The following is a 20,439-nucleotide window of genomic DNA, read 5'->3' on the forward strand; positions in this document are numbered from 1 at the left end:
TGAGTCCTACATACAGCCATTTGACATTTGGCATCCCTGTTTGCCATATTATAAAAAGAGTGAGAAGTCAGTAGATTTTGGGTAGAGAATAACACAGGCATAGAGTTTTGCAAATGTAAAGTGCTAAATAAATGCAGCACAATAACACATTTCTTGAAGCAAAGATGGATAACAGAGGAACGTGTTAGATACCAAAGTCAAAGTCTAAATTTGTCAGACCTAGAGCTTAAAAATGAGGTCACTAGCATTTCGCCTGGGATAAATATGACACATGAGAAATTACTCTAGTAGAAATACTCCATTTACCATGTCTACTCATGGGAGAAAAAAAAAAAAAAGCAATGCCAAGTGGGACATACATCCCCAAATTATTCTCTCTCTTCTCTCTAACCTGGCTGTTGTTCAGTCAGATCAATGTCTCTCAATCGAGGAGACATATTTTTCATTCGCCAAATATTTACCAAGTAGCTACTCTGTGCCAGATGACGTAGAGTCATCCCTGTGGGTCTTCTCAGTTTCCCCTAGTTTCAAACAAACTTAATGATGCTTTCTCTCCCTTTCAGATATGAAAGAAAAACACCTACAGACCGACTCTATGCTGTGTTGCTCTTCTTCTCTTGGTGTATAGGGAGGGGTTAGGAGTCAGTCAGATGAGGCCAGCTGTTCTTTGTCTGAAGTCAGCTATTTTTATCCGCCTCCAGAAGGTGATGCATGTGGGTAACAGGGGAGGATTATTTGTGGGAAGAACTGGAGAAGAAAAAAGTTAAATTTACAGTGATTGCTGAGGTTCCTCCTTGCAGTGGTCCTAAAAGCTTAAAATGTTTGTCTTTGTGGCCAACAAATGACCTGCGTGTGAAACTACATGGAAGTGCCTGGTGGGGCTTCTCTAGCCACTAGTAAGCTGGACACACAGGTTAGCTTCATGCCTGAGAGACAGTGGACGGCGAGGTGAGGCTAAAGGAGGGCCTTGGAGTTCCCATTGCAGCACAGTGGAAATGAATCTGACTAGCATCCCTGAGGACACAAGTTCAATCCCTGGCCTCACTCAACAGGTTAAGGATCCGGCGTTGCTGTGAGCTGTGGTGTAGATTGCAGATGCAGCTCAGATCTGGCATTGCTATGGCTGTGGCGTAGGCCAGCGGCTATAGCTCTGATTTGACCCCTAGCCTGGGAACCTCCATATGCTGTGGGTGCAGCCCTAAAAAAAAAGGGACATAAATAAATAAATAAATAAAAATAAAGGAGGAGGGCCTTTAGCATGGAACACCAGGAAGCTGAGCAAAACTGCATCCTGGAACCAGTCCTATTTATAAAAGCATATAAAGTTGTGGCAATTGGCTTGGGTTGGGCAGAGATATGGGAAATATTTTTGGTTTTCAGTAGGAAATCTACGTGCCATAAAGAGCCAGTTTGAAACAAGACACAAACGTTTTCTGATGTCTTCTAAAGTTTTGACTAGGAACTTCAGATACAACTTTTGCAAAATCATGAATAATACAATGACTAAGAGAGGAAAATCACATGTATTAATTAATCACAGGAGGCTGTACATCCGAATAGTTCTGAGGAAGGGGGAGGTGAGAAAGAAAAAGAAGGAACACAAAGGACTAGAAATCAAAATTTCTGGAGTATTCTAGGCTTAGCGAAGCTGTCAGGATAAGTCTGCCACAAAAGAAATGAGCAGGCAGAAATGCCTGGCCCAGGGGACCAAACACACCAACATAAAAGCAGGGAAGAATTAAGCCGGTGTTGAGCAGATTTACATGTGCTTTTGTGTGTGAGATTATGGATCTCTTCAGGAATATTTCTGATGGAAGAGAAGCTCAGCACTAATCTGGATTTCTTAAGAATCAGACCTTTTTTTTTTTTTTATTAAAGAAGAAAAGGATCTCAGTGTTTTAAACATTTTGATTCCCTAACACATGGAAAAGTTGAATCTATAAGGATTCTGTTTACAACAAAAGGTAAGGCTGGATTTACTTTGAGTTATACAACCTAAGTTCGTAGCTAGTTTCTATTTCTGTAACTCTACTGACTTCTTTATTAAGCCTTTAAGCTCTTAAAAGGCTGGGGACAAGTTACCTAAATTTTTGTGTCCTACAACAGTGGTTTGATGATCTGGCAATAGTGACTAGCCTGCTAAGACTATAAATACCAATAATGTATGTTGAAATCAATGAGTATTATTTATATTTGAAATGATAATCCACTTCTGGTTTTGAAGTATTATCATGCCTACAAACAGCCAGGAGGAAACACTACCTTCTCTGTACAAGGCCGGAGGAGATCAGAGATTTCAGAGTATGTGAAGTAACATGGAATCATTCTGGAAAACCACCCACCCCTCACTTCTTCCCCATCTCCTTCTGCACGGATTCCTTCTACATGGATTCTGCAACATGAGAAGTTTAGGGAGCAGACAAGCTGATGGGCGAGGGAAACCAAAAACAGGAGGACAGAAAACAGCATATGGGTTCAAAGACTTCCCCTAACAATTTCTAAATTAAAAACTTAGACTCCTCTCAGGATTGGAAGAGACTTTGAAAGCCATCTAGGCCAAATAAATTGGGGTAAGAAAGAAAAATTTCATATAGAATTAGAAAATCTGTAGTTTAGAGCTGGTAGGGACCTTCAATATCCACTGTTCACTGACCTATTTATTGAGAAGTCACATTTACCAAGCCCTGTACTGGGTGATGTGAAATTGCCTAGTCTAATTCTTTTACTTTCCAGATGAGGGAGGAATCTTGGTGTCTAATGAGATGAAATGATTTACCAAGATAAACACAGTTAACTATAGGACCTAAACCACACTGTTTACTCTTATTATCCCACTACTACCTTTTAATTCTTTTATTTGTAAGACATCTTTAAGAAGCATCTCTGAAGTTTGGCAAAGGTCTCTAACCTACTAAAAAAATAACTAACATCTCTTCTAAATTTAGAAGCAAAATCCAGAGGAAAATACTGGCTGTGAAACAGTTCTGGAATTGCCCTGAACTAGTTGTTTGATTTTGTAAAGTCACTTGATCCTTGGGGTTTCCTCTCCTATAACTGTAAAATGAAGAGGCAGGATTATCTAGACCATGAACTCAAATGTCTACAGGGCCCAGTTGGTTACTATGAACACATAGAATCTTGTACGATAATAGGTACAAAGCTCCTTGTATTATTATCATTATCATCGTGCAAAGTAGCTGCCTAGTTGCACAGTTTTTGAAAGTATACTGTATGGGTCAAACGAAATGCACTGGACCTCAACTAGATCAGACCCCTGAAACTTCTTCCAACTTTCATGGTTAATGACGCTGAAGAATAATACACCTAATTCACTCATTAAAATATCACACATTTACACATTTCTATTAAACCAGAAAAATGGCAGTGATACAAATAAGTGAATAGAGACTCGAAGATAAAAGCTACCATTCAGCCCACAACCGACTCTACTCAATTCCAATAGCCTCATCCTCCAACCAGGTGAATATCACTTTACTTAGTTCAGGCAGTCTACACAGATTATTATGGGGACAGGAGATCTCTCAAATGGGTATCTAAAATTTCAAGATGAAATGATACAATCACTAAATTAAATTCAAGGTCCTTAAAAGTAAAAAGTAGATTTTAACTAGCTATCAAGTTTTATAGGAAATAAAAATTTCAGCAATTGATCCTTTCATTAGTAAAGGATTTTCTGCTCAAAATGAATACTTCGTTGTATTCAATTTCTATCTAGAGTCATCCATTAAAGTAACTTTCCTATAAAACACAATTTATTTCATATGTTGCTATTTTCCTTTACTTCTTAAATAATTTACTGCTAAGCAGTCATACTCATCCAAACAGTTCACCACTATAACTTACTTATTTTTGGTATCAAACCCGTTAAGTGGCAATTCTTAAAGCAAAGACAGTTTTACCCTTTACAAAAGGGCGAGTGATATGGGAGTGGTCACTGGGATATTAGGGTATTACTTGCCAGTTTCTGGAACCACAGAAGGATAAATCATCTTATTGTAGCTAAAATAGGAAAGAAATTTGAAAGTTGAGGTTCAGATTTGTTAGCCCAACTGGTTTTCTGGAAGCTTTAATTTTATCAATCACCAAAACACCCTTATTTATACATGAAGGTAGGAGAATTAAGGTAACCTTCCTTTCTTGTACTGCCAAATGGTAAAAATCAGAAGGATGACATTTAATAAGCAGCTCCTTTTATTTGGCTCAAGCTAGCATCCTTGTACTAAAACCAAACTTTCAAAACATTATTTGGAATTGTACAAACATCACACACTAAGAAAATTCTTAAGAATGACCAAATGCAAACTTCATGCCATAGGAAGACTAAGGGTTAGAGACAACCCCTAATAACATGGTAACAGCCTTAATATGATCACAAATTTTGAATAGGGAAGAGTTCCTTAGTAATATTCCGGAAACAAAGGTCTAGGTTCATCTGTTCTGGCTGGCAAACCTTCCATACAGCTACCATGCTACAGCTAAACAAAAGCTCTTAGGCTGGCCCAGAAGGAGGGAATGAACAATTTGAAAAACATCTTTTACTGCCTGAGAAAATTTTTTTAAATGTCTGAAAGTGCCAGGAGAGCTGTCTCAATGGGACTGCAGGCAGGTTTCCAAAGTCCTCTGCTTTTCTAAGGATGAGTCATAAGGAGAGGAGAGAGCATCCTGGCAAAGATACAGCCTTTCCTCTCTGATTTCACCCTCCCTCCCGCCTTGTATTTAAAAAAAAAAAAAAAAAAAAAGCTTTGATGGATAACAGTGAATAGATTCCAGACAGGCTTAACTGAAGAAGTTTGAAAACCAGGGAGGCAAAATATCATGGCAGCATCCGTACTGTTAGCCATTGTGAGCCACAGACACAGGGAAGCATCTCCTGCATCCTAAAAAGGGCTGGGCCCACAATCATGTGTCGGGTAGTGGCTGTGCTTTGTGTGAGAGGAGAGAGAAACAAGCTATGAAATACCTTTGCTTCCCTCACTTCCTAAACATTACTAGCTCATATACTGAGGAATTACAGTGAGTTGGAACGGGCAGGAGCCCGTGCTTTATGAGTGCACAATAAGTGGAATTTCACTTGCAATAGATGTGAGCGATCCATGGGTACCTGGCTGCTACAATGCATGCAGCCTTCAGTGAATGGGCATAATTTTTCCTTCACTAACTTCAAACAAAAAAGCAAGGGAACTAGTTAAAAATTAAAAACAAACAAACAATAACATTAAGGAAAAACTGAATGTTGAACTAGAGAGAATACTTCTACTGCTGAACCTATACAGACTCATTTATTCAGAACGGAGCATCTGGCGAGGGCAAAGCTGCTCTTTTTTGCATGGGATCATCATTACCTACTATGAATCAGGATATTCTTTCTGCTGGGCACTAAGTGACAAAGATAAGCAAACATACTTCTTGCCTTCAATGAGGTTAGACTGGGATTATCAAAAACCAAGTATTTTGTGAGCATCTAAAACAAGCATAGAGGGTACTTCTTAAGCATAATGCAATTCCTCATTTATGTAACATTATTTCCTAACACCTTGGTATAAATTTTTAAAAATCAGCTCTCAATAGAAAAGTGAATAGAATTTTTCTCCTCTCTTCCCAGTAAATAATCTGTCTTTTCTTGTGTTCTTTTTTCCATATTAAGAAGAATAAATGTTACAGGGAGAAAGTTGTACCCTCCTCCTCCCACATTTCACAGGAGGAAAGTTGGTGTCCATCATTCTCATGCATGATTTCATACCTTTATTGCCTGTGTTGAGTGCTTTAAGATACATATATGCCTTTTTACTCTGTATTCAAGGGACTTTCTGATAGAGAACTGGGCCGAACCATACTAATGTGTGCTTCTCCAGGGTAGGGACAGAAACAACGATACTTCTGCTACCTCAGGCACAAGGGAGACTCAGGTGCCACTCTTAGTGTGGAAGCTAATCAGCACTGCCACCAGGAACATCCCTGCCAAGGTGACTGCTGCTCTGCATTCGATTGGAACCCAGCCTTGACTCATTCACTCACTGGTTAAATCAACCTGAGAATCAATTTTGTCATCTGTAAAATAGAGGTAATAATGCCTTTATCATTAGAGCACTAGGGAAATCAAAGGAGAAATAAGTATTTTGACAACTTTTAATCCTTTCTGGAACCAAGCAGAGTAGAAATATGCACACATACAAGAAATACTATCCTTACAGCCTACCTGCTACAGCACTTGATGGCATTCTGTCTGGTACTGCTCACTAACTGCCTTAGGTGTGTTCTTCGTGAGGCTAAGGCCTGTGGTGGAATTGTCTTTGGTAGTAGGGAAGTGGTTGAGATAAAAGATTTGGCAGCACACAGACCTCATTCCTATGTTACAACCCCAGGAAACTGACTCAAAAACCTCAGCATCCTAATTTGTAACATGTGAGTACAAGTTGTACCCACTTCACGTGGTACAACTCTGGATTGAAATGAGGACTGAAGACAGAAGACCTGTGACCTGCTTACTGCAACGGCTGCAATGGCACTGTCACACAACTTGGACAGGATGGGCACAATGGCCATGTGCAGAGGGCTGAGGACTTACATGTGAGCTCTGACAGCTACTTCCCTCTACACGGGACTGACATGCACAGGCCTGGGCACACATGAGCAGCAAAGACCTGACTGCTCTTCGCTACCTGGGATGGAACAGAAGAGGAAGGGCTGTCTCAGTAAGAGAGCCAGGAGTCCCTTACCCCTCACTCCTCTAGACATGGTCTCAAGTGAGGAGCTGGAAGGCAAACAGAGCAGGAGAACAGAGGCTTTTCACAATCCCAAAGGCTCTAAGCTGGCTAGTACAGGGCGTGCCAGTCAGTCGATGACTGGTAGCAGGGTTTCCGATCTTACTTATAATAGAAAAAGGCCCAGGCAGGAAGAAGGGAGTTGGAAGGTGACCTAACAAAGAGTTAATTTACCCATTAGTGCTTCTGGGCCCTTAAGACTGGTTTTTACAAGCTTGGCAAGGCAGGGTCCCAACATAATAGTTTACACTGTGAGTGCTCTGTCCTAAAGCACATTCAGTGCCCAGCAGCCTGTGCTGGAGCCAACAACGAAAGAGTATGTACACCTACTGAAGATAAACGCAAAAGAGAGAGGTGCCACGTACGTGCATGACTCCAATCTGTGTGTGGGGTAAAACCCAGAGGAAGGAAAGAGCATCTATGGAGGACATGCCAGCAGCCATCTAAGCCCAGGAAATAAGGAAAAGAACAACAAGGCAACACATGTGCCTCTGCCCAACCCGCAACCTTTGCCATCCCCCAACCCCAGAGCAGCCAAGAATCCTCTTTCCCATCACTTTCCCACCATCAGTTACCCCAACAAGTTTAAGACTGAAAGCTTGCATTTCTTCCTCCTACCCGATGGAGCCATCAGCCCTTTCAGACAACCTGGACAAGGCAGCTGACAGCAGCCACGTGGCGGTAAAGGGCCACTGAGTTAACCGAATAGCTATGAAAAGCAAGCACACAATAGTTTTTCTCATTTTGAAAAACAAACTGGATACAACTAACCTCTATTAACTGTGTTTTACAATCCTGTGTTAAGATAGGTTCAAAAAATGAGGGAAGGACAGGGCAGGCTGTTGCTATAGTGACCAAAGATTTGATCATTTCTAGGATTTTTCTGTAATCCTGTGCAACCTTAGGCAAGTCTAATTTATTAGCATTATTTGAATTCACTATGTTTCTAGGAATGAATGAATACTTTAAAAAGGGTACAACATGCTAAAGCACTTTCATTTTTTGAGTACTCAGATTTCTTTTTTTTTTTAAATCAAACTGAAGGACAGCTTCCATATCCTGGGTCAGTTTGCACAAAATCTTTATTACTGAGAATGATGAGGAGAAGATAAAAATGAATAATAGCATTACTAATCAAAAAGTACTGAAGACTTATTTTCTAGGCATTATCATAAGTACTTTATACACACGTTCTCCTTTTTACAGAGTAGGAAATTGGAACTACCGAGGATAAAAATCTGCCACTCATAATGAATCCAATGCAGGTGATTTTCCCCATAGTGTTTGAAACAAAACCACTGGCTGGTGTTCAGCATCAGATGCAGTTAGTTTGCATTTAGACAGCCTGCTTTATTAAAAAAAAAAAAAAAAAAAAAAAAGTCACTCTGAGCACTAAACTTGAATTTGGCATGGCAGGAATGTAGCAATGAAGACGAAAGGTTCTTAAATTTCATCTCATGCCTTTGCTGGGGTAGCCTGGCAGCCTTATTTTGTTGGGGGCCCCCAAGAAACACAGGTCTTTTCTCATGCATTGGTCACTTTCTTCAGAGAGGACTCTCCAAGTCTCCTCCTGAGAGGCATAATAGGCCTTGCATCCTCAAGTCTAAAGTCTGTCTGCTTCAATTTTTCCAGAAAGAAAACCACCTGTATTTTGCAACAGACATTTCGTTGCTTCTTATGAAAAACCTCTCATCAATCCACCTGTTTCAATTCCACCTACATCTCTTCTTTGGGAATTGCCTGCTGCTTTTTATTTCTGAGCCTTTCTAGGGTCCTGCGGTACATACTGCCTTGCTTCCAACTTGCTCTCCTGCCAGCTTAAGTTTTATTGCTAAGAAGTTCGTTACCTCTTGTTCATCTTTTTTCTAGCTTCCATTTTTTTTTTTTTTTTTTTTTTTTTGCTGCTGTCTCCTCTCTTGTTCTCTTTCATAGATTTTTGTATTTTTTATTCTTCATCATCCTATTTGGTAGGGAATGGGGTTAAGCACATATGTTCAAGCTGCCATGCTTCATGAGAAGGCTTCTACAGGCTGTTTGATTTCTTTATGGCTGATCAATGGATTATATAACCTAAAAGCAATGATGATAAAGAAGATGTACTTGAACCATTTAAGTATATTTCAGCAGTAATATCTTTTGCTTAAAAAAGAAGGAAACATCTTGAGTGAGAGATTTAACATATCTGGATTTTGATTTTAATAAATTATGAAACAAAAGGCTAGAAAAGTCTGTAATAACCCTTTCAACTCTAATATCCTTTCAACAAAGGCCAAAAAGAAAGTGCAGTGCTATATTTTGAATTACCTGATCAATCTAAACTATTTTAAAAATATTTTTGTACACACATTAAGACCCAAGTACATGGATGGTATGCTAAGTGTTAAGAATGTTAACACCCTGGGGAAAAAAGCATAATCATGTGTAAGAACATTATTCAGGATAACTCTGAGCAATAAAAGATAGCCGACTCAAACTTGGCAAGTTCCTTTGTAAGAAAGTAGGACATTATGTAATACTGCAATAATTTTTTAAGGGATAAAATTTCAGCCATATTCATAGTACTGTGTTCCGATGACTTTTTAAAAAATGAAATGTTTTATCTCTATCTTAGAGATCAAGATGCTAGGCGAATGGATCTCACGTGATTATGAAATCAACACAACGGGAATATCTAACCTTGGCTGAAGCCCAGCAGAGCATCAAGATACTTATGAGGCAATGTCCCATGGCAGATTTGCACAAAGCCTGGGAAGCTGGGAACATATATCACAGCACAGCTTCCTGGGAAATACAATAACCACCCCTACTTACTACCTTCAGGTTTGACACAAAGCTAAAGAGCATATCCCCCTTCCTGGAACGCTATACATGGACCCCAGTGTTTTACATGGAGGGGCAGCTAGAGTCTCTCTTCTAGAGTGAGAAAAAGGTCAGAGTTTAGTGAATTCATACCACATTGCGCACTGTGGAGAACTGTTAGTATTACAGCATAATATTGCACATAATGCCACCTCTTCCTTGAGTAAATATGATGGAACTTTTCATTCCCTGTAAATGCCACATGGGATGTGATATTCAGGATTCACAGCTTTAGGTACATTTTATTTTGCACTAATTCAAGGGATAAAAAAGAGTTGAGTTAAAAATTTAACTTTAGTCAATTCAGGTCATTCAAAGATCAGGACTGTTGCCTTACTGATACGCTTAATCATCTTTTGCTTTCTGGTTACCCTATTCTTTTCTTCAGAGAAGTACCTGCTGCCAAGAAATATGAATGTCACTTTTATTTACTGAATCAGGGAAATCTGCAGGATTTAGTAGCTCTATAGAGAAGAACTTGTCTTTCACATTTAAATGTAATTTGTTTCTTGATACAGATTCAATATACACACTTACATCTGAAATAAGAACAGCAGGCATGAACAAAGAGCTAAGAGCACCCGCTCCAGATATAAACACTCATGGAATGTGATTACTTTACCACTGCCCAATGCCTATGCCTCGACAATTGTTTTCTCTTTACACACTTAAGATGACAACACACAGATGATGAAGGTATTCAACAGTAACAAAATCAGCAGCCAGTGTTTTTGTGAACTCTTACATTATTGCAGCCACTGTGCTAACTGCTTTCCAAATATTATTTCCTTTATATATTAGAATGACTCTATATAAGGTAAATACATTATATCCCCATTTTACAGATGAGGAACCAGAATATCAAACGGTTAAATAACTTCCCTAAGGTCACAAGGTTCATATGAAACAAGGCCAGGATTTAAATCCAAACAGGTTGCCTCCAGAGCTCTTGAGAGCTGAACATACTACCTGATACCACAAAGAGGTGATTTTAGGGGCAAAGTCCTTATTAACTTTCTACTAATAACTGGGGCTTCTGAATGCCCTAGTCAGAGTATCAACAGTAGAACAGGGGTCTATACCAATTAAGGTTACCCTCTAGAGGAGGAGGATTTGCCTAGAAAGCTTTGATTTGTCATTAGAGACAAAATCATTTGGTTTGAGTTGTAGTGAATGAAAGCCATTGTTGTGGCTCTCCTGATCCTGGAACCCAACATTATAAATAGATGTTCAGAAAGCCCCTCAACCCTAGTGTCTCCACTGTTATCCACTAATGACAATCAAGTATAATTTGCTATTATATCCTGTCAATGGCTATCTGTATCTAATGTCACAGACATGTATATCTCTATATACCTGATATACTCCATGAATTATGGAATTATGTGTTTTATTCCCTTACAGGTTGATATATTCTACATAAGAAAATGCTATCAAATGGAATAATATGCACCTTTTAGCTAAGAAACAGAGCTATAGTCATTCCAAAAATTTCAATACCTAAAAGTATAAACAAAAGATAAGTAAAAAAAAAATTAGGGTGAGCTGGTAGGTAGGAGAAAGGACCTGTGCTGACTCAGTGGTAAGGCAGCGTACAGTAAGAATAATAGAGAGATGGAAAGGGACTCTTCAAAGTTTCCATTCAATCCTTGCACTTTCTTCATTATAAACAAAGTGAGCTTGGAAATATTATGCAACTTAGCCAAGAGCTCTCTGACAATTTTATGGTGTAAATTATATTAACCGAGCCTTACTGTATTGCCCTCTCTCTTTTCTCTCAGCAATCCCAATACCAATAATTTGGCACTGCAGTGGGTGGAAATGCAGAAATACATGAGTGAGGAAGAGTGGACGCAGTTCAGAAAGAAGCCTCACAGAGAAGAGGCAACTATTCCATGTTCTATGAATTTAGGCATCGGGCTAAGTGATCTCCAAAACAATAGTCAATAATAATGTTCATTTCCCCATAAAATGTCCACCAGTTCTGTACTCAGCACCTCTATGCTGACTCACACTGTATTATCAGATCTCAAGAACAAGATGAAAACATGAGACTCCTGAAAGCCTAATGCATCCATCCACTGATCACTAGAGGACATTCCTATTTTTAGAAGATGCTGTGGTGTGTTCCCGTACACAACAACCAGACATGCCATTCTTATAAGCTTAGGATTTAAGGTGCCCCCTTAATTTCCTAAAGAAAGATAAATATAAGTATAGTAGATGTGCAATTATGTGCCATTTATATACCACTGATAGGAAGGAGAATCACCCATAAGGTATCCCAGGCCCCTAAAGCTTCAGCTTTTATTCTCCCAATTCTCCCAACCAATTCTACTTACAATTGTAATGATTTTTGGTGGAATTTCCATATAAATATACTCCATTACAAACAGCTATATACTTTTGGGAAAGTACTTTACCCCTTTTGATGTACTTTCCAGCTCTATAGATTTGATTATCTTGAACAACTCAAATAAACTCTGAATCTGTAATATAAGCATGCCTTTGAAGGTCTACACATGCTTAGACTATGTTGTTCTCGGTATACTAAAATGACTGCAGCCTATTTCCTCCCCATCCCTCCCCTCCGCCCCCCCAACTGATTAAGTCTTCTTTCTCTTCTCTCACTACGGGCTGCTAAGGAGAAAGTGACTACTCACTATGCCTGCTACATTCACCCACAATTCTGAATCAAGTGAATCCACTGAGCTGACTGAATGGTAGCTCCCACCGCGTCCATGTAGAATATGCGTGTGTTTTATGGGAAGTCTGTTTCAGAAGACCAAAATTTCATGTTTCAGGTTATGGTGGGGAAAAAAAGAATAAGAACTAGGTTTTTGTGACACTCCAAACACAGCAGTATTTCACTATTATTTTTATTTATTCAGTGAGGACTGGAACGGTGGTACTAAAGAAAAGACTTTTAGAGATGGCTTTCTCAATTGGAAGTTTGCAATTATTTAGAGTACTGGAATGTACTGCTTATAACCTGAGGATTTGGTCCACAAGAAGGTCAAAGACTTGGAGGGTTCCTGCGACCATAGTTCCTCAAAGATCAGAAGTCCCAACAAAGAAAGATGACATCAAAGAACTCTGACCAGAGAAAATGCAAGGAAAGCCCACACATCCAAGTGAAGTGTCAGTGCTGTTCTAAAATGCACTGATGTCTAATGTGCGATATAAAACCTACCATATTCTCTTGTTTTTAGAGGCTTAAAAAGCAAAGAGAAACAACAAATTGCATGCTTTTTATGATCTAGGCTGAATATGAACCATTTCCTCTTCATGATTTCAAGGACTAAAGACCTTAGGTGAAAATGTAGGTAATAAAAAAGCTTAGCTGCAGGTGACTATTGAATCTCCATCTTCAGACCAAATATCTCCCCCAGCTGAAGACCTATACATTCAGCTGCTTCCCAGACATCTCCATTTGGACCCCATACAGATTTTTTAAACACACCATGTTCAAAGCTGAGCATATTATAGCTACTCAGTCTTCCCATTTGCCTCGACTACGGGTCTTCAACATTCTGTATTCTTGCTCTCCGATGGTCTAAGGTGACTTAAGATCACTCAGATAACCTAATCCAGAAAACTCCACGCTCTGAATTCCACTACCAGACCTCCTGAAAATCTATTAGCCTCTGTTCTACCAAGTTAAAAAATCTAATTCCCCTAATTACTTTTTCACAAGCTCCCATTTGAAAACTTTTTTTAATTGCAAGAAGTTATCTTTTCTGATATAAATGTATCAGTTTTTATGTAAAATTAACATGTGATTTTTTCATGTAAAAATCACCTGAATTCTCACCACCTAGAGCTAGTTTTCCACTGTTTATTTAACTAATCCTCTAGTGATTTAAGTAATGATGGGCACTTTTCACTATTATAAACAAAGCTATAGTTAATTTTCTTGACCTATGTACAAATTTCTCCTTAGAATAAATTCTTTCCAAAAAGTACCAACTTACGTTCCGACCAGTTTGCTAAGAATGTCTGCTGCCATAAGAACGGGTATTGGTAAATTTTAAATCTTCCTCAAAATGACAGGCAAAAAGGATTTCATTATGTTATTTAGTGGTAAGGCTGAACAGCTTTTCACATGCTTACTAGTTATTTCCTTCCCTTGTTTCTAGAACCGCTTCTTAAACTTTCTTCTATTGAATGTTTATCTTTCTATTATTAGAACTTTTTCTTTTTCGGGCTGCACTTGTGGCACATGGAAGTTCCAGGGCTAGGGGTCAAATCAGAGCTGCAGCTGCCTGCTCTACACCACAGCCACAGCAACACCAGATCCGAGTTGCATCTGTGACCTATCCCCCAGCTTTCAGCAATGCCAGATCCTCAACCCACTGAACAAGGCCAGGGATCGAACTGACATCCTCATGGATACTAGTCAGGTTTTTAAGTGGCTGAGCCACAACAGGAACTTTAAATTATTAATTTTTTTATTATGATTATTAAACAAATATTGTAATTACTGTTTCTCATTTAACTTAAAGGCATTCTTATATTTTACTTTTAAAATTTTCACACTGTCAAAACTGTTGTGTTTTTTATTTTTTTGTTTGTTTTGTTTTTTTTTTGCTGCACCCATGGCCTGTGGAAATTAAACTGCCAGGCTAGGGATCAAACCCACGCCACAGCAGCGATCCCACCTGCTGCAATGACAAGACCAGATATTTAACCCGCTGTGCAGTAAGAAAACTCCTTTGTGACATGATTTTTGACATTTACATCATATTTAGAAATGTGTTCACGTGTCAAGATTACAAAAACATTTGCCTATTGTATTTTCACATATTTAGATGGTTTTGCTTCTTAAATTTGATTCTTAGATCAATTGGAATTTACTCTGGTATAAAGATACAAGTATGCTTTAAAAATCTCTTCACGTAACATATTTCTTAAGTAATATATCCAGTCTTTCAGGCATTGATGTTTGTTTACCCTACTGTTTTATTTCTCCTTTCTATCTACAGACTCATAATTTGAAGATAAATCACACAAACGTTTTGGCTGCTGTATTCCGAATCAAACAGGATTCACGGCAACTTTTATCATGGAGAAAAGTTCACCACAATATAATCAGAGAGGGAAGAGGGCTTCTCCTGCTCCTTATACCTAAACATTTAAAAAAATCTGTTTTTGTGCTAAAAACAGTAGAGATAAAATGAATATCCACTAAGAGAGAATGTAAAAATCACTGCATAATAAAATATGTACCAGATATAAAAGAATCTAGTTTTAACAGTCAAGCAGTCAAAATGTTGTTACACGTAATTAAGTGGTTCCGAATATACATGGAATGCCAGGCTGTGTTTCCAGGGCAACAAAATGCCAAGTTTCATATTACCTTCTGCAATAATTAACTAAATCATTTACATTTAAGTGGCACCTTCCACATGCTTCTGAAGATTGCTACACTGATGTAATTATAATGCTGGTCAGGAAACTGTGATTTTAAAAAAGTACCCACCTGCTACAGACGCATAAAAAAAAAAAACCAAACCTGTTAGTGCAATCCAGATGCTTGCTGTATTGCATTTTTCTACTAGATCATGAGAGAACAGTAAGGGTAGAAAAAATGAAATAAATACTTTCAGCAGCAGTAGCTCTGATACTTCTATAGTACTTATGAGTATGAAGGGGGAACTGATGTAATGCAATGTCTCTACCACAAAGCAAAACAAGGATTAGTTACCATAATTACCCATAACCTCTTTCCTGTCCACTGCCCATTACGTCACATTACCACGGCCTTAAGATAACAGAGATTTCATTTGTAGGCCATTTCTGGTCTGTCAGCAGTGGCCATTACATTGCTATATTGAGAAGGACTCTAAGGCTGAATCATGACAGCTGAAGTAAGTCCATGATCAAAGACGACTGTCTGCCAAGAGTAGATCTAAACTTCGGCAGGACACGTGTAGGTTATCTGCCATAACTACAAACTTTTTTTTTCTCTTTTTGTCTTTTCAGTGCCGCACCCATGGCACATGCAGGTTTCCAGGCCAAGACACCAATCGGAGCCACAGCTGCTGGCCTATGCCAGAGCCACAGCCATGAAGGACCCGAGCCACGTCTGTGACCTATACCACAGCTCACGGCAATGCCAGATCCTCAACCCACTGAGCAAGGCCAGGGATTGAACTGAGATCCCATGGTTCCTAGTCGGAACCGCCTCTGCTGTGCCACAATGGGACCTCCACTATAAACTCTTTTTAGTCGGCAAGTTCAAACACATATACCAATGCACACTATACTTGCTAACCTCTATTTGGGAAAAGCGGTATGGCACAATGGTTAAAAAGTAGGGCTTTGACTCTCTGGCATGGGTTTGATCCTATCACCAGCCACTTCCTAGCCTATGTGTGTTTTTAGGCAAGCTACTTAATTTTTTGATTCTTGATTTTCTTATCTATAGGGTGAGAAAAATAAAGAGTATCCACTGAAAACGTCGTTGGGAGACTCAGCAACATATGATCATTTGGTCAGCACTGAAAGGAAAGCTATTGCTAGTATCTCTATTCAGTGACTTTTTTTGTGGACTCATAGCTTCCTTTCTCCCCCTAAAGCCCCCAGGAATAGCACTCTGAAGTTCAACTACAATAGTTTAGCAAACAATAACCACTCACTGGATACTGTTGAATGCCAGAAGTACAAAGATAAATTCAACGAGGCACTTCTGGACTTACTACTGGACATTCCCTTAGAGGATGACAAGTGTCACAGGAAACCTCCACATTACCAGTCACGAACAACAGTAATAAACCAATTCCCCCAAACAAAAGGGGTGCTAAAAGCAAGGAGATGGAAGAAAAGGAGAAGGGAGCTCCCTCTTGTTGATGGAAGGGAGAATGAACATTTCATAGGAGCTCTCCCAGGAACAAAGTGACAGTTCTTCACGCCTGCCTCGTGTAACCTGTGTGATAGTGAACTTTATGTGTCAACTTGACAGGGCTACAGGATACCCAGGTATTTGGTTAAATATTATTCTGATGTGTCTGGGAGAGTGTTTCTAGATAAGATTAACATTTGAATCAGTAGGATGAGAAAAACAAATTGCTTCTTTAGTGTGAGTGGGTCTCCTTCAATCTGCTGAAATCCTTTTTCTTTTCCCCCTTCGGTGCATAGAGCACATATAATGGAATTCTGTTCAACCACAAAAAAGGCATGAAGTACTGATAAGTGCTACAAATGGATGAACTCTGAAAACATTATTCTAAGTGGAAGAAACCAGAAACAAAAGGTCACATACTGTACAATTCCATTTATATGAACAGTCCAGAACAGATAAATCTAGATGCAGAAAGCAGGCTATGGTTGCCAGGGGCTAGGAGAAGGGGGTAATGAGGAATAACTGCTTAATGGGTGTGGGGTTTCCCTTTGGGATGATGAAAATATTTTGGAACCAGATAAAGGTGGCTATTGCACAACAATGTGAACAAACTCAATGCTACTAAATTGTTCACTTTAAAATGGTTAATTTACGAATTTCATTAAAAAAAAAAAAGAGGAGAGAGAGAGAATGAGTGTGATGGGTTCAACTGTGTCACCTAGAAAGATACGTTGAAGTCCCAACCTCTAGAACCTGTGACGTGACCTTATTTGGAAACAGGATCTTTGCAGATATTTATTTAACAGGCAATTACTGAACATTTATTGCATATACAATCTTTTTTTTTTTTTTTTTGGTCTTTTTGCTATTTCTTTGGGCCGCTTCTGCAGCATATGGAGGTTCCCAGGCTAGGGGTTGAATCGGAGCCGTAGCCACCGGCCTACGCCAGAGCCACAGCAACGCGGGATCCGAGCCGCATCTGCAACCGACACCACAGCTCACGGCAACGCCGGATCGTTAACCCACTGAGCAAGGGCAGGGACCGTACCCGCAACCTCATGGTTCCTAGTCGGATTCGTTAACCACTGCGCCACGACGGGAACTCCCTACAATCTTTTTTTTTTTTTTTAGGGCCACACCCACGGCATATGGAGGTTCCCAGGCTAGGGGTCCAATCGGAGATACAGCTGCCAGCCTATACCACAGCCATGCAGGATCCATGTCGCATCTGTGACCTACACCACAGCTCACAGCATTGCCAGATCCTTAACCCACTGAGTGGGGCCAGGGATCAAACCCATGTCCTTAGGAATACCAGTCAGGCTCATTAACGCTGAGCCACAACAGGAACTCCAATACTTTTAAGGCCCATTGCTAATTATCAAGTCTCATTAGACAAAGTTTAATTCAAATGCAGATAATCTCACAATTTGATAACATCACAAAGCTAGGTGACTTGCGACCAATGTAAGCTAAGCGATGCAAGCTAAGTTATACCAGTGGGCAAGGAAGGGTTACTGCTGGCTGAAGTGATCTGAAATGGAATCACAGAGTCTGGACACTGAACATCTGGCAGATTTTTTTGGGGGGAGGGGGGGGCATCTGCGGCATGTAGAAATTCCCGGGCCAGAGATCAAACCCATGTCACAGCTGTGACCCAAGCCACAGCAGAGACAATGCTGGATCCTTAACCTGCTGGCAAACTTTTAAAAGGAAAGGAATGAATCCCCAGAGCAAGGGCAGGGTCCGATTTACAGATGAAATACAATTAATACTTGTTAAGCAAAACTGAATGAGCCAGGAAAGATAATTCCCATAAATGTAGGGTTTATGTTAGGGATTAGTGATATCTGGCTAGAAAATTAGGTTGGAACCAAATCATATAAACAGTCTGGGCAATTTCTGAAATGTGTAGCATCAAGAAAGGGAACGACCCTATGGAATGGAGTGGAAAGGCTTGGATAATCATTTTATTCCTCTTCTAACTTCTAATCTCTTAAATGATAGCGGACCTACTGATGACTGTGAGAACATATGAGTCACACAGTTTTATCACCTTAATAAAGAAAGTTCACTTGGACAAACGCCTCATAGTTATAAATAAGTGAATGATGATGTTCACCCTCTAGTTTACAAGTGGGGACTGTAAATCCAAGAAGCCATGAATACAACTTGTAAAACACAGCAATAGCCAGTGTCTTAATTGAAAAAGAAGCTAGATTCCATTATAAAAACCAAGATTATGACTTCAAGAAGATTTGTGACAGTAATTAATTTAACTGAGATTAAATATCTTATTTTAAACTAATGATCAGATTATTAAAGTGAAAGCAGGATTCTGATAAAAGTTTTTTTTTTTTGCCTGCACCCACAGCATATGGAAGTTCCCGGACCAGGAATTGAATCTGAGCATAGCTGCGGCCTATCCCACAGCTGCTGCAATGCTGGATCTGTAACCCACTGCATCTGGATGGGGATTGAACCCGAGCTGTTGCAGAGGTAACGCCAGAACATTAACTTACTGTGCCACAGCAGGAACTTCTGTTGATGGTATTTTTTTTTTGAAGGCTTGCTATAAATAAAATTTGAACATACGTGCTAGGAACAAAAATAGGAAACAAGTTAGAGCTTGATCTATAGATGATATTCCATAGGACAGAGCAGGGGAAGATCCAAGAATGTGGAGGAAGAAGAAGCCTCAGTTGAGAAGATAAAAAGTAAACCACAGATGCTAGGATATTAAAGAGAAATCATGTCAGGAGTTCCTGTCATGGCTCAGTGGAAACAAATTTGACTAATATCCATGAGGATGCAGGTTCGATCCCTGGCCTCGCTCAGTAGGTTAATGATCCAGTGTTCCATGAGCTGTGGTGTAAGCAGCAGACTCAGCTTGGATCCCGTGTTGCTGTGGCTGTGGTATAGGCCAGCAGCTGCAGCTCCGATCTGACCCCTAGCCTGGGAACCTCCATATGCTGCGGGTGCAGCCCTAAAAAAAAAAAAAAAAGAAGAAATCATGAAGAACAGAAAGGGGTGACAATTTGAGAGAGGACAATTTGAGAGAGGACATATGTCTATGTTATTCTCATAGAGTTGAAAGACATTAGGGCTAGAAAATCAGAGTCCGCATTGCATGCTTCTCCTATTTCTAAGACCCATACCTTCCTTTTTCAACCCACTCCTATCACGTTAGGAAGTGGGTATCTGTATCAGCTTCCCTGCAGGACCGCTAGATACAGTGTACACACGCCTAACCCAGGTAACCGAGTTGCATGGTAACCTTCAGTGGCTGGGTGTGAATGCAAATGAAGTCCCCAAAGTGGCACTGTGCACTTTTTTTTAGGTTTTACATAACTGCTGCCGACTCAGTTTTTAGCTATAGGCAGAAAAATGACTAAAAAAATGTTACTCAATTACAGGAGAGTATTTGGAAGGAGTATTATGGAAGGAGCCAGAAATGTGTGTTGCCATTAGGTTCATGAACCTTTCCTCACAGTAGAAAACATGCTGAATTTTATGGCAAAAGGGTCCCCAAACCTTCCCAAGTGGGGCTCAGAGCTCTAGGGAAAGCCATCTCGAGAGCAATGGGTGCCTCTTTACACCCAGATGATGCTTTAATGTTTCCAGAGATCTCTACACACATGAGCTGAGTGACACCTACACAATTTTCTATATTCATTTTAAAGATGATGAAACTGAGGTCAGCAAGGCTGTGACATGACAAGCATCAGACTATAAAAATCATTTTGGTAGAACCACATGGAACTTGCAGTCCAGGGCTTACTGCCAACCACACCACTTCCCTAGACTGATATTCTGTTTCACAATGAAATTTATTTGAAATTGTCTAAAAATCTGTCCTTAGTCAAACAATGGGTTCAAACAGAAGAAGACAAAGTGTACGTAGTCAGGGTTTTAAATGATGTTAATGTGCTTACAGACTTTATTCAACAAATA

The 20,439-nt window shown here is 39.6% G+C and overlaps 1 protein-coding gene and 1 long non-coding RNA gene across 6 annotated transcripts in view; one reads left to right on the top strand and one right to left on the bottom strand.

Annotated features, from left to right (window-relative positions):
- MRPS27 (mitochondrial ribosomal protein S27) overlaps positions 1-20,439 on the bottom strand; it is a 106,355-nt gene that overhangs the window by 37,077 nt on the left and 48,839 nt on the right. The window lies entirely within an intron of this gene.
- LOC146395605 (uncharacterized) lies at positions 1,752-19,496 on the top strand. Its single transcript, XR_014831521.1, has 3 exons — positions 1,752-1,964; positions 14,627-16,622; positions 18,860-19,496. It is a non-coding gene; the product is annotated as an uncharacterized LOC146395605 (long non-coding RNA).

This window comes from Sus scrofa, chromosome 16, assembly GCF_054392235.1.
Source record: "Sus scrofa isolate SSC_HxYL_T2T_F1_AM1 chromosome 16, Sscrofa_HxYL_maternal_Yorkshire_Landrace_v2.0, whole genome shotgun sequence".
NCBI classification, from domain to species: Eukaryota; Metazoa; Chordata; class Mammalia; order Artiodactyla; family Suidae; genus Sus; species Sus scrofa.